General features: G+C 43.2%; 1 pseudogene; it reads right to left on the bottom strand.

Annotated features, from left to right (window-relative positions):
- Positions 1–8,942: 8,942 nt before the first annotated feature.
- LOC127696501 (ribosome biogenesis protein NSA2 homolog) lies at positions 8,943–9,736 on the bottom strand (annotated as a pseudogene).
- Positions 9,737–15,021: the final 5,285 nt, after the last annotated feature.

Genomic DNA, 15,021 nt, shown 5'->3' on the forward strand with positions numbered 1-15,021 from the left:
ACTATTCACTGTATCTTGTCAGGCCTCCTGGGAAGGAAGAGCGAGGTTTAAAGAGCCAGTCACCGTGGCAAGTTCTGTCATCCCACACACAGACATGCAATCACTAACTGTCCCTGTCCCCGGTACCCCTTTTCTTTTTCTTTTTTCTTTCTTTCTTTCTTTCTTTTTTTTTTTTTTTTTTTTTTTTTTTTTTTTTTTTTTTTTTTTTTTTTTGGATTTGGTTTTTTCGAGACAGGGTTTCTCTGTATAGCCCTGGCTGTCCTGGAACTCACTGTGTAGACCAGGCTGGCCTCAAACTCAGAAATCCACCTGCCTCTGCCTCCCCGAGTGCTGGGATTACAGGCGTGTGCCACCACTGCCTGGCTGCTACCCCGTTTCATTAGCTGCATGTGACCCACAAGGCGCCAGATTCCAACTTGGCACCAGGTCTCTTGTCCAGTGCCTACCACTGTTTATTTCAGCTGAGCTCCCAGCATCCCAACTTTGAACAGGTCAGGCATGCCTCCATGTCACGGTTCAGTTGGCCACGCCCTGGAACTGAAGCAGCCCCTGGAGTTGAGAAGTCGGCTATACAGAACCTTGCCTGCAGGACTTAGAAGAAGTCAACATTTCCAAGGATAGGCAGGAAAGATCAGGGGCTTGGCTACCACAAAGGTGTTCACCCTGCCTGGTTGCACACAACCCAGTCCTCTGTCCTTGGACAGCTCCCAACACACCACAGCCTTTGTCACTAATTAGCCCAGCGGTGAAGACGAAGTGGTAGCAATCGACTGGCATGAGGCAAGTTAGTAATAAATATCTCTATTATGCGCATACTGGTCAGGATGTGTACGGTCAAAAAGTCTCTTCTGGATTCTTGTTGAAGGTCTGATATTCTTTCTACCTGTCTTAAGGTTATCCTAGTGGGAAAACAGATAGCCCAACCCTCTTGAGTTAGTCCTCTTTAAAGCAAAGGATGACAGACAAATCGATGTGCTGTAAGCCAAACAAAGCACACAAGCACACGCGGTTGCTGTTGCCTGTGTGCTCAATTGAAACCAATCAGCACGCGTGAAAAGCAAGGTGTCCTCTCAGAGTTCCCGACTCTGGCTCCTCCTGCTCAGCTTGTCCGCCATTCTGGCGTTCGCGCTCTCATCCAAGCTTCCACTTCCCCGCGCCTCCTGATCTCTTGTTATTCTTGACAATTCAAGATGAAGGTCTTTCTTGTTTTCCAGATCTCCCACTGATCCATGACATCCTCTGGATGCACCATCAATAACAAACATCGAGTGTTGGCATGAATGTGGGGAGAGAGGAACCCTCATGTCTCAGTCAGGGTTTCTATTCCTGTACAAACATCACGACCAAGAAACACATTTCAAGCCGGGCGGTGGTGGCGCACGCCTGTAATCCCAGCACTTGGGAGGCAGAGGCAGTCAGATTTCTGAGTTTGAGGCCAGCCTGGTCTACAGAGTGAGTTCCAGGACAGCCAGGGCTATACAGAGAAACTCTGTCTCAAAAAAAAAAAAAAAAAAAAAAAAAAAAAGCAAGTTGGGGAGGAAAGGGTTTATTGGTTTATTCAGCTTACACTTCCACATTGCTGTTCATCACCAAAGGAAGTCAGGTCTGGAACTCAAGCAGGTCAGGAAGCAGAAGCTGATGCAGAGGCCATGGAGGGATGTTTCTTACTGGCTTGCTTCCCCTGGCTTGCTCAGCCTGCTCTCTTATAGAACCCAAGACTACCAGCCCAGAGATGGTACCACCCACAATGGGCCCTCCCACCCTTGGTCACTAATCGAGAAAATGCCCCACAGCTGGATCTCATGGAGGCACTTCCTCAAGGAAGGTTCCTTTCTCTGTGATAACTCCAGCTTGAGTCAGGTTGACACACAAAAAACCAGCCAGCACACCTTATCTATCTACTGTTGGGAGTCTCAGTCGGTACAGCCATTTTAAAAACTGGTCTGGAGGATTATCAAAAAAACCTAGACATAGAACTAACAAGTGGTCCAGATAGAACCCAGCCCCAGTGCAGAGCTCTCTACATCCTGCTGGGGATAACTTGCATATCATGTCCCTGTTCTGTTCACTATAGCTGGGCAATGGAATCAGCCTAGGTGTCCAAAGAAAATGTAGAATTTTATTCAGTTGCAAAAAAAATTAAATTGTGCAATTTGCAGGAAAATGAGTAAAACAGGAGGAAACGTGAGACAGGTAACCCTACCCCCAGAAAGACAAACAGAAAATGGGCAGGGTGCTTGGGGGTCAGATACACACAATTGGAATACGCCCAGAGCACATTATATATTTGCATTAAAAAGTATTTCTGGAGCCCAGTGCCATGTGGCTCAGTCAAAATTCATTATTAATAAAACAAAAATATTGTGAGATGTGATACAATTGTTGTGTTAATCCACTATCCTCGGGGATAGTTGCACAGCAACAGACCAACAAAACAGCCTGACTTCCCTTTCAAATTGCAAATTACGCTGTATCTTCCCCACATCTCTGAATCTTTTTATCTTTGGGACTTCACGGCTTTTATTAAATCTCTGCCTTGCCATTCTGGGCAGTGTTCGGTGACAGCGGCTGTGAGCTCGTGTGTGCTATCCATCCTGCCTCATGCGAAGTCGCTTCTCTCATGCCTTAATCTCTGCTGCAGTCTGAGCTAGGAGCCACGCTGGGTGTATTTTATTATTAGGTTGTGTTATATTTTCCAAGACTAAATGAAAATTTTTTGATAGTGTGAGCATTCTCATTAATTATCTCTCCACGCACCAAAGTCATTCTAACAAAACAATTGCGTGTCCTTCTGGTCTGCCAACACATTTGCGATATTGAGTTATAGTTCTAATAAAGTTTAGAATTCGTTATTCCTCTGAGAAGAATGTCAGATAGAGAACAGCAAGAATTTAATGCCACGTGTCAGCTTTTCCCCCCCACAGAACTGAAGATACCATCCTTTTCAAAAATCTAGTTAAAGGAACATCTAATCTCATCTTTCCCTCTAGTCTCTGACAGGGACCATCAGTAATCAGCAAACCTGAGTTAAATTAATGCTTTCTAACATGTGGTAGCAGTCAATAAGGTCATTCATTAGTGTTTGAAATATGTGGAGCATCGGGGACAGATGGAGGTAGCACACTAGCATGCCATCTCAGAGACACGCACGTGACTGCAATTTCCCCGGCAGTCAGCCCCGACATATGGCTAAATATCAATTACGGTGACTGAGAGATGCATATGAGTTTGTAACTCCTGTTACCGAGGCTCTCATTACAACAGAGGATCTGAAAGAGAGAAGGAGATGATTCCTCTCTCTCTCTCTCTCTCTCTCTCTCTCTCTCTCCTATCTTTTTCATCTCTCCCTCTGTCCCTCTCTTCTCTCTCCCCTCTCTTTCATCTCTCCCTCTCTTCTCCTCTCTCTTTCCTCACTGTCCCTCTCTTCTCCTTTCTCTCTTTCTCTTTCTCCCTCTCCCTCTCTTCTCTCTCCCCTTTCCTGTCTCTCCTCTCTCCTTTCCCTCTCTCTTCTCTCTCCTCTTCCCTCTCCCTCCTCTCCCCTCTCCTTTCTTTCTCTTTCTCTCTCCTCTCCTCTCTTCTCTTCCCTTCCCTCCCTTCCCCCCTTCTCTCAATCTCTCCTGAAACAAGGTCTCAATATGTAGCCCAGGCTGGCCTAGAACTACCGATATAGATCAAGATTGCCCCTGAGCTTACAGAGCTCTGCCTGCTCCTGCCACCTGAGTGCCGATGTTAATGGAGTATATCACTATGCCCAGCACATACTTTAATGTTTTTTATTAATTCTTTTAAAAGATACCGTCCTTTTCAAAAGGAAGTGTGAGCATTCTCTTCCATTAATTATCCAGCATACACTGTGCCTTCGCTACCCCTGTAACATTGTGTCTTCTTTTACACCAATGAAATCCAATTTATGTTGCCCATATATTCTTGGCTATGTAACCTTCCTCTAGAACATGGTCAACTTACCACACTATGCTCTTAAAGAAAACAAACTGTCCCTCTCCCAGTAGCTAACAATTGCCAATAGCTCCTCAGCTGTGGGTGGAACTATGTGCCTACCTCCCCTCTGCATGCTGGGAACTGATCTGGCTTGAGCTTAAACAGGTTTTAGGGTACGTGTGTGCTGTCACAGCTACTGTGAGTTCATAGGTGCAGCTGTAGTGTTATGCTCAGGAGACCCCATTCGCCTGTTCTCAAACACAACCTCACCACTCTCTCCTCCCCACCTTCCCACAATGACCCATAAGCCTTGAGGAGAGCGGTGGAATAGTGATGTCTGGAATGGAGATGCCCTACCTATGGCTGAGTCCCTAGCAGCCTCTTCCTCTGCACCGTGATCAGTCGTGGGTCTCTGTGCTAAGTGCCATCTGCTCCAAGAAGCCTCTCTGGTGAGGGCTGAGAGATACATTGAGGTAGAAGTATAAGGATAAGTCATTCAGAGCTCCTTGACCCTTTGGGGGTTGCACACCACTAGAGGAAGCCGGGTTGGAAGGAGGAGAGAGTGATCTGGGGGTGCAGGAGCACAGCTGTTCTCACGCTTCAGCACGCACCGGAATCGGCTTCCACCCCTTGGAATGCTGGTTCCGGTTCATTGGACCTCACTGGTGGCCTGCGTTTTGTACATTTAATAAGATCTCTGTGGTGCTGAAACTTCTGGTCATCAGAATTCATGTTGGTAAATTTATAGCTAGCTGTTTCTCTCTCTCTCTCTCTCTCTCTCTCTCTCTCTCTCTCTCTCTCTCTCTCATTAAATTAAGAATTGAACCACACCTATGTCCACCCCTGCTTCCTAACACTTTGTTAAAAGCAAATTCTTGATAATGTCATGGACAGAATTAAGAGAAACAGTAGCCATGGAGAAGAAAAGAATCTGACCACATACACCTGACTCCTTGATTAAATGCTAAATATTTTTTTGAAATTCTACTTGTTACTGTACCTACATGATTGAAACAACTTAATGAAATCTCCACTGAGAATATTTGAGCAACACAAAAAGGACACCATAGTCCCTTTCATCTGAAGGTATATACCCAGTTGGGAAGACAGAACATTAGCTGTGTAATATGGAATATAAATATCAATTTTAAGTGATTATGATCAGATCAATATCTAAACGATTGTTGTAAATGATAGAGTATACTTAAATAAGGATGTAGGAAATTATGGCTGAAGAAATCTGAAAAAGTTTGGAAAGATAGTAAGTGGAAGGATGGGTGGATGGGTGGGTGGGTGGGTGGATGGACTAATAGTGGAATGGATGGAGGGAAGAAAGAGAAGGGAGGGGAGGGGACATAGGGGAAAGGAGGGGAGGAGGAATGGAAAGATGATGGATGGATGGATGGATGGATGGATGGGAGATAAAGGGAAGGACAGAAAGAGAAATTGATCAATGGATGGATAGAGGGAGGGGTGATGGATTAGCAGATGGATAAATCTGTCTCTATGCCTAGATGCCATGCAATGGGTGGACAGATAAGCAGTCGTCTGATATGTGGGTAGAATACGTAGATGATAGAACCTTCCCTCCAAAAGGTGCACATATTCTTCTGTCTGCTGCATGGGAGCACATAAATAGAACTTAATGTGTTTAGTTCATTAGTTTGACCTGTGATATAATAGCCCCATTTACCCTACAGCACACGTCTCAGCCTAGTAAATGCCTCAGTACAAATAAGATACTCTAACATCCTACTGTGACTCTTATGCTTCCGTTTTATGTTCAAAATCCTCTTGGTAATAAGAAAACAGACAGGATTATTGATCCCACAGGACCTGTAAATTCAGTATATAGCATCCTGTATTGCCCTTAAAATCAATCACATCCCAGAGTGCTTCAAAATGAACTTTAGCAAATAACACAACCATGATAAAATTTGCACATCACATTTGCGTACATTTGAGGCTTCTATTTTCCCCAGCTCAGCACTTCTGTCCTAAATGAGATCACACATATCTGGTAAGAGCAGAGGTGAAGGGCTCCAGAGAATGTCATCCTGGCGGAAACAGAGACAGAGAGTGACTCTTTGTCCTCTGAGGGGGGACGGGTTATGCAAACAGAAGAGCTAAAGTTGAATTTTTCAGTTTGAGTTCAGGGTATGTCTCAGTTAGGGTTTCTATTCCTGCACAAACATCATGACCAAGAAGCAAGTTGAGGAGGAAAGGATTTATTCAGGTTACACTTCCACAGTGCTGTTCATCACTAAAGGAAGTCAGGACTGAAACTCAAGCAGGTCAGGAAGCAGGAGCTGATGCAGAGGCCATGGAGGAATGTTTCTTTCTGGCTTGCTTCCCCTGGCTTGCTCAGCTTGCTTTCTTATAGAACACAAAACCAGCCCAGGGATGGCCCCACCCACAATGGGCCCTCCCTCCTTGATCACTAATTGAGAGAATGCCTTACAGCTGGATCTCATGGAGGCATTTCCTCACCTGAAGCTCCTCTCTCTGTGAGGACTCCAGCCTCTGTCAGGCTGACACACAACCAGGCAGTACAGGGTATTTAGTAGGATCAGATTATCTCTTATTTGTGGTTTTATAACAAGAATATGGAACCATTTAAGATTACAGAGGGAGAAATGTGTGACTCATATTAATCAAAGTCACCAACACCAGGTCAGATGAAAGAAGAAAGTACAAAGAAGTCTCCTGGGTTTTCTGTCTTTCCATATGAAGTTGAGTATTGTTCTTTCAGTGTCAGTAAAGAACTGTGTTGGAATTATGAATGGAAATTGTGTTGGATCTGAAGATTGCTTTTGGTAAGATGACCATTTTCTTTGTTGAGTCTTTGTGTGGTTTAGGTATCAGGGTGACTTTGACCTCATTCTTCTTTGAAAGTCTGGTAGAATTATGTGCTGAAATAATCTGCCCCTGAGGTTTTTTGGAGGTGGGGCATGTTAAGAGACTTTTAATGGCCCGGAGGGTTCTGGGTGGTGGCTGTTGTTAAGAAACTTTTAATGACTGCTTTTATTTCCTTATAGGTTATAGGACTATTTCAGTTGCTTACCTGATCCAGATTTAACTTAGGTAAGTTGTATCTATCTCCAGGATTCCCTCAGTTTGGGGTTTCCTTCGATTTGGTTTGGTTTGTTTGTTTATTTTGTTTTGTTTGGAAGGTTTTGTTTTATTGGGGGTTTTTTGTTTGTTTTTTGTTTTTTGTTTTTTTTTTTGTTGTTGTTGTTGTTGTTTTGCTTCTATTTCTATTTTCCAGCCTTGAACTGTTCATTTATTTCTGTCCCTCTTCAAAGGCCTCTATCTCTCTTCATAAGACTGGACTTAAGGTTATTTCCTTGGGCTTTGGCTGTGTTAAGATATGTGGGACTTGCTGTAGTAGGGTGTCGGGGCTGTTGTGGTGTCACATGGCTGTGCCTCTTCTCAGTTGTGTGGTCGCCAGCAGGCCACCAGGGATGCAGAAAGAGTTGTGAGCCAGAAACTGGAGCTGAGGGGAGCAGGTGCAGCTATTAGGTGTGCTGTCGGGGGACTTACCAGACAGGATTGGCGGGGAAGGGTCTAATGTGGCTGTTCTTGCTGCTGCCCGGCCTCAGGGAATACAGACAGCATTGTGGGCTGGAAATGTAATGCAGGGGTCAGGGTGTAGTCCATCACTGCTGGGTCTGCTTAAGGGGACCTGGTGGACAAAGGACCTGGGGCAGAGTCCTGCTGGTTGTCCTTGGCACTGGCAGGGCTCTGGGAACGCAGCTCCAGCATTTCTTTTAGGACTGACTTTGATATCCTGGGCTTTCATGTTTCCATATAAAGCTGACAATTAGCTTGTCAAGATCTCTGAAATATCATATTGTGAAGGTCTGTATTGAATCTCTAGGTTGCTTTTGGTAGTGTCTTCGTTTGGGTTTTATTGCTATGAAGAGACACCATGACCAAGGCAACTTTTTTCTTTCTTTCTTTTTTCTGTTTTCCCGCCTTCCCTTTCTCCCTTTCTCTGGCCTCGCTCATCCCAGGCCCTGCTCACTCCGGCCCATAGGTTTTTTATAGGTTTTTTATTTCATTGGAATTGCTATGAGGATATTTTCACATTTAGGTTGATATAATGGACTGTGGGATTGTTGTAAATTGCCTTTATTTTGTTAAGGTATGTACCTTGTACTCCTAATCTCTCCTGGACTTTTATCATGAAGAGGTGAAGGATTTTGTCAAAGCTCTTTTCTGCTTCTATTGTGGTTTTTGTCTTTCAGTTGGTTTATATGGCAGATTATACTTATCGGTTCACATATGTTGAACTATCCCTGCATCTCTGAGATGAAGCCTACTTGACCATTGTGCATGACCTTTTTTACGTGTGCTTGGATTTGGGCTGCAAGGATTTTTCTTGAGAAATTTTGCAACTATGTCCATAAGAGAGACTGATCTGTCATTCTCTTTTGTTGTTGAGTCTTTATATAGTTTAGGCATTAGGGTAACTGTGGCCTCATAAAATTAGTCAGGGAATGTTCCTTCTGTTATTCTTGTGGAATAATTTGAGGAGTGTTGATATTAATTATTCTTTGATGGTCTGATAAAATTATACATTCAATCTACCTAGCTCTAGGCTTTTGTGGGGAAGCAAGGGGTAGATTTTTAATGACTACTTCTGTGTCACTAGGGGTTATAAGGTCTGTTTAAATTGCATGTCTAATTTTGATTCAACTTTGGTAGCTAATATGTATCAAGAAAATTATCCATTTCTTTTAGATTTTCCAATTTAGTGAAATACTGGTTTTTAAAGTATGTCTTGATTGACCAGATTTCCTTGGTGTCTGTTTTTATGGTCCCCTCTTTTTTTTTTAAATTGGGCAGTGTTTTGTTCTCCTCTACAATTTAATAAATACTTCTTGATAACTGCACATGGGGTAGTAAGGCTGCTTGGTAGTTCAGAAAGATCCCAGTGACGGTGTTTTCCTGACAGTGTGTAGTCTTTGGTATTGAGTGGAATGACTTGTATGATGTCACTATCAAACCAGCAAGACCGCATTTATGCACCCATCGTTTTCAGGATTGTTGGTAACTTGGGCACACTTTCCCCAAGTAACCTTGCCTCCTTGTGTCACAAGGCCCAACTTACTCACATTCCCTCAGTAACTGTACCTTTGGTGATCACATCTAGGGTTGAATATAATGGGGATGATGGACTCTTTTTCAGACCGAATATAGGCAGGCAAAAGGTATCTCAGCTCAGGCAAAAGGTGTGGCATGGGCTTTTTTGAAACATGGACCCATTGGCCTAATGAACCTTCCATATATTGGTAGTTTTCTTGTAAAGCCATCACCAACAAAGCAGACTTTAGTGACCATTCTCTTCCGTGCATTCTTTCTTCTTTTTCCTGTTTGAATAACTTTCAATACTTCTGTTTCTCCTTGGGCACGAACTTTGGGTAGAGGGATGTCCTGTTTTCCTGCCTTTTCTTTCCGTTTCTGCTTAATCATGTCGGGAAGCGCTTTTGCCCTCGACTGCCCCTCTCTGTCCAGCAGGTGGGCGGGGACCACTCCCCGTGCAGTCTTCTCACCATCCTTCTGCTTGGTGTTTCTTTTTTCCTGCATCTTAATAGTCTCTTACATCTGTATTTTCCGGGTGTGGTGCTGTTTATGGTAGAGCTTAGCCTTCAGGCCAATCTTTTTTTGGCCTTCTTTGAATGTACATGCGTTTCCCCCCCCCCCAACCTTCTTTCTTTCTCTTTTTCTCATGGTAGTCCAAACCACATCCATATCATTTGCGGTGCAATGATATATATTCATTTTGCAGCATGACAGCAGCCACAGAGCAGCCATCCGCGACCTCCCGGGTTCCAAAGAACTCTTAATTTCTGGGTGTCACTGGTCCATGTGCCGCTTCATTCAGGCCAGAATGGGAAAGGTATGGTCCCCTTCTCATTTATTTTGTTAATTTGGATCTTTTCTCTCTGCCTTTTAGTTAATCTAGTTAAGGGTTTGTCAATCTTATAGATTTTTCTTAAACCCAACTCTTTGTTTCATTGATTCTTTGTAATTGTTTCTATTTTAATGATTTCAGCCCTGGCTTTTGATTGTTTCTTTCTGCCCGCTCCTTTTGTGTGCCATTCCCTCGTCTCATTCTAGAGCTTTCAGGTGTGCTGCTAAATTACTGGTATGCCATCTTTCCAATTTCTTTATGCAGGCATTTAGTGCCTTAAATTTTCCTGTCCAAACAGCCCTTGTTTGTTTCATAAGTTTGGGTACTTTATGCTTCCATTTTCATTCTATTCTAGAAGCATTTTAATCTTTCTTAATTTCTGTCTTCCCTCAATGTTTGATTAAAACATTTGCTCATAAAAAAAAAAATCTGTCTTGACCCATTTTTTTTCATTCGGTAGTGAGCTGTTCAGTTTCCATGAGTTTGTAAGGTTTCTGTTGTTGTTAATATCCAACTTTAATCCCTGGTGGTCAGATAGGATTCAAGGTGTTATTTTCATTTTTTTTTTAATCTGTTGAGACTTTCTTGGTGTCTGAGTGCATTGTCAGTTTTGTAGAAAGTTGTACAAGAGCCTGAGAAGAAAGTATATTCTTTTGTGTCTGGGTAAAGTGTTCTGTAGATATGTTAGGTCTGTATGGTTTATAATGTCATTTAGCTTCAGAATTTCTCGGGTTTGGATCTGGATGATCTGTTTATTGGCAAGAATGGGGAAATGATGTCTCCTACTCTCAGTGTGGGAGGGTCTGTGTGATTGAAGCTGTAGTAGTGTTCCTTTTACTAACTTGGGTCCCTTCTGTTTAATGTGTAGATGTTAAAATTGCAATGTCCTCTTGGTGGGTGTTTCCTTTGATGAGTATGTAGGGTCCTTCCCTATCTCCTCTGATTAGCTTGGTTTGAAGTCTCCTTAATCAGATATTAAAAGGGACACATCTGCTTTTCTTCTTAGGTCCATTTGCTTGGAATGCCTTTTATTAATCCTTTTACCTGGAGGTGATGTCTAACCTTGGTGTCAAGGTGTGTGTCTTAGATGCAGTAGAAGGATGGACCCTGTTTTAAATCCATTCTGTTAGTCTGCATCTTTTTATTAGGGATTTAATGCTGAGAGATATCAATGAACAGTGTTTGGTATTTTGTTGTTATGGAGTGTGTGTGTGTGTGTGTGTGTGTGTGTATGTGTATGTGTACCCTCTTTTGATTTGCTTACCTGGGATTATTTATTCTTGTGCTTTGTAACCAGGTCCTGCTTTGAAGCCAAGTGAGTCAATGAGTTTGAACAGTGCCTGTACAATAAAAAAGACTATTAGAATATGCAAGGGCTACAGAAATGGCTCATGGATTTCGAGTGCTTGCTGCTCTTTCAGAGAATCAGAGTTCAGTTCCCATTACCTGCCTCTGGTATATTACAATTCCTGTAACTTCAGCTCCAGAGGATCTGATGGCCTCTTCTGGCCTCTCTGGACACACACACACACACACACACACACACACACACACACGAATAAAATGTAAATATGTTAATGGACTGATTTTATAATTCTATTAGAAGTTTGGATTTCGTTGAGCAGAAAATCCACAGCAATCAGTAATTGAAACTGGATCTTCAAGGACGGAGGAAGTGTGGACAAGGACACCAGCACAGTGCCAACAAATTCAAACCAAATTCAAACGGAGCCGCATGTTGACCTCAGAACACGCAGGAGCTCAGGGTCAGATGTATCCATTCAAACATTCCCAGTCACATGTCAAAGGCCCACAGCTGCTGTGCTTAGGAGAGCAAGGGAAGAAGGGGCCCGGGGAAATGAGGAAAGACTCACTCCCAACCGTTACATTGTAACGTCTCGATTGTTTCATCAATGTTTAATTCCCAAAACACAAGTCTACAAACAGAAGCTGCTCAGCTAGCCATTAAGTATAATCTATGTGCTGACCTGTCAGTGAGCCACTGGGCTGATAAAAATCACCTGAGACTCATTTGTCTCTAGTTTTAAAATAATTCATTCCTTTGCTGGGTGTGCAGCTGCTACACCAATTGGTGCAGATACTTCAAGGCTTTCAAAACCATGGGCTAGAGACCTTCACTATTCACGGGGCTCCCTACCAAAAAGGATGCCCCACTTAGGTCCGTGTTGAACTTTACTTTTCAATCTTATATTGTGTACATTTCTATGCAGTTGAGAACACTCTCCAAAAGTTTCTCAGGACGCTCTGCAGACACCCGCTTCTTATTGTTACTGCGAATGATCCTTGAATCCATAATTGTATTTAGTCCACGGATTCTTTTTTTGTAAAAGTATTTGTAGGGTTGTGGTTTTCAAAGGTCTGATTGTGTTCTTTGAGAATAACAGCCTTGGGAGGCTAGGTGTTTGCTTCAGTTCCTCCTGTGGAGTCCTACAGTGCTCACTGGCCATTGTCTGTACTCAGTGGGACGGCCTTAGTCCTCTTTTGGAAGAGGGGAATGAAGGCATATGGAGTTGGAGGCAATAGACCACAAAAGCAGGTTTGGACTGGTCAGCCTTTAAAAACTGTGTTCCTTGGGCAACTGTGTTCAGATTGCACCCTTCCGAGCATCTCTCAATCTGATTCTCATGGTGAGAAATTTTCTAAAGAATTTTCATTCATGAACCTCTGAATTGTTCCATAGCTAGAAGGTCGATAATGTTATCTGGTCCTTTGTCCATCTGAAAAACATTCCAAACTGTTTGGTTCCAGTGAACTTGTGTATGTAAAGTTTTTCCTTCACTGAGCCTGACAAATAAATTCAAGTTGAGAAAATGTACCGGCAATGTTTTAAGAGGGCTGGTTCAGTAAACTGTGCCCACTTCTCATAGAAGAATCAAATCCTCAAGCAGAGATTCCTTTTTCCTATGATCAGATGAAGAACCCTGAGCTTTTAGGATTGTCATAAATTTTCATGGGGAATTTTCAAGATGCCCTAATAAATTTGCCAACAGTCTCATATGTCTTGTTGGCACTGCCCATTTTGCTACCTGCCTCCTAGGTATCTCCTGCCACTGAGGCATCTTCAAAGCTACTTCAGATTAGTCTTTGGGAGGTATAATCTTGTAGCCACTCTGTAAGATTCTCCTTCTTTATGACCAAAACTCTTGAGAACACAGTTATTATCCTAGCAGCAGGGTGAGGAACACTTCCTGGACTCCCGCCCCTGATCTCTGGATCCCCATCCTCTTTGTGAAAACTCGCATCACTTCTCATGGTTGCCTGTATCTCTTGCAGTGCTAAAATACGGGGTTTTGTTGTTACCTGGGCATCTTTAGCCCCAGCTCTGCACCCTCCTCAACCCAAGCAAAGGGCTCTTCTAAACAAGAGCTGTTCGTTATCAATACAGGAAGCCTGTTAAAGTTGGCTTCTCAACATTACACTTAAAAGTGTGTGTGTGTGTGTGTGTGTGCTTTGATTTCAAGTCCAGACACCTTCTCCAGCACTCCTTGCTCTCTCTTCCTTTCTTTAGTGAATGACAGGCTCTCCTCCCTTCCCTTCATCCATTCCTGACAGGAAGACAGTCTACATGAAATGTACAATAAAATGTCCACAGGTGAGTAGATCCCCACTCCTCATTGGAAAATAAAGGAGAAAAGTCACAACATAAGTGTCTAAGAAAGTGAGACTATGAAGTGACCCTTTTAGTAGCTGGATAGAATTGTTAACATGTGGAAAGCCTGTGTGGTGAGTTATATCCAGGTCCGCTACAAAATAGACACACAACCAAAAACAAGATATCCTTATGTAACTTTGGCAGAGATGGGGGTGCCAAATTGATTGTTTAAAAGACAAAGAGAAGTACTGAGATCTCTCTTCTCCTGTAAATTACCTGTATTTAAATTCCCTCTTGTGCATATAAATTTGTATAGTTTTCGTTTTCTTTCCTTTCTTTTTCTTTCTTTCTTTCTGTATACTTTTCTGACAGACATAATTACATGAATATTTTCTCTGCCATCACAGCTGACATGACCTTGAATCATTACCAGCCCATCATTGTCTTTAACTGAGACCACCCTTCAGAGCCTTGCTGGCGTCTCTGCACACTGCCTTTGGTATTTCTTTTCTGCTCCATCCTCACCTTTCCCTTTAACTGCCTTTTCTTAAGATATTTTCCCCCTGAAATACGGGCTTAGATTCCCTCTGCAGTCGGCAGTGGAGACCACCAGGCCATGCCACGTGACAGCACCCCCGTCCCCCAGTTTCTCTTCTCACCCAGCTTCCCAGCCTCAGTGAAACTCTGGTAAAGCTGCATCCACAGCAGAGCTATTAGCCAATCAACTACATCTAAAGGCGGTCTGACCGCTGTGTGCTTCAGATCAAATCATGCCTACCATTTCCACTATTCTGCCCATGTACAGGACTGTTGTTACATTAGCTGCCCCTGGTTGCTGAGGTCACATTTTGATGAGATGAAATGACATAAATAGGTTGTTGTATATGTCTAGAGACCTGGTGCCTGAGATCAGCTCTTCAGGAGTAGTCAAGTACTGCAGGGCAGGCATCCTCCGCAGCCTGGGATGGGTCTGTTTCTGTGTTCAATCCCAGGCCCTTCCTTCCCAGGGGTTACTTCAGCCTCTTGCCCCTTCTGGAGCTGATGCCCTACTTTCCTCTACAGGGTCCAGAGAACATTTCCACCTCTAGACATGAGCCTTGTAACCCCTGCAAATCCCCTTTGCCGTGGGAGGCAATACTCACCATTCCATAGAGCCATAATCGGCCTCCTGCAGCTAGCAATATACCATAGAAGGAGGAATAGATACTGTATAATATGTAACCATGCCGAATACGAATGCAACTGTGAAAATGAAGGAAAACTACACTAGCAATGTGGGAAGAAACTCCCATAGCGTTTAAACAATCACTTGAAGCCGCAGTTTCAGAAGGACAGCGGTGCTTTGCGGGGACGTATTGTGAAAGCTCTGTAAGCTTTGTGGGTCACTCTGAAACATGCAAGTGAAACAAACACGTGGGGAAAATACTTTTTAACTTTCACTATTTAACAAATTTGAACTCAGTTATGAGAAGATCAATACGGCAATTCTGTGTATATAGTGTATGAAACCACGGGGAAATAACAGTAGATAAATAGATGCTATCTGGGG

The sequence above is a fragment of the Apodemus sylvaticus genome, chromosome 11 (assembly GCF_947179515.1).
Source record: "Apodemus sylvaticus chromosome 11, mApoSyl1.1, whole genome shotgun sequence".
NCBI classification, from domain to species: Eukaryota; Metazoa; Chordata; class Mammalia; order Rodentia; family Muridae; genus Apodemus; species Apodemus sylvaticus.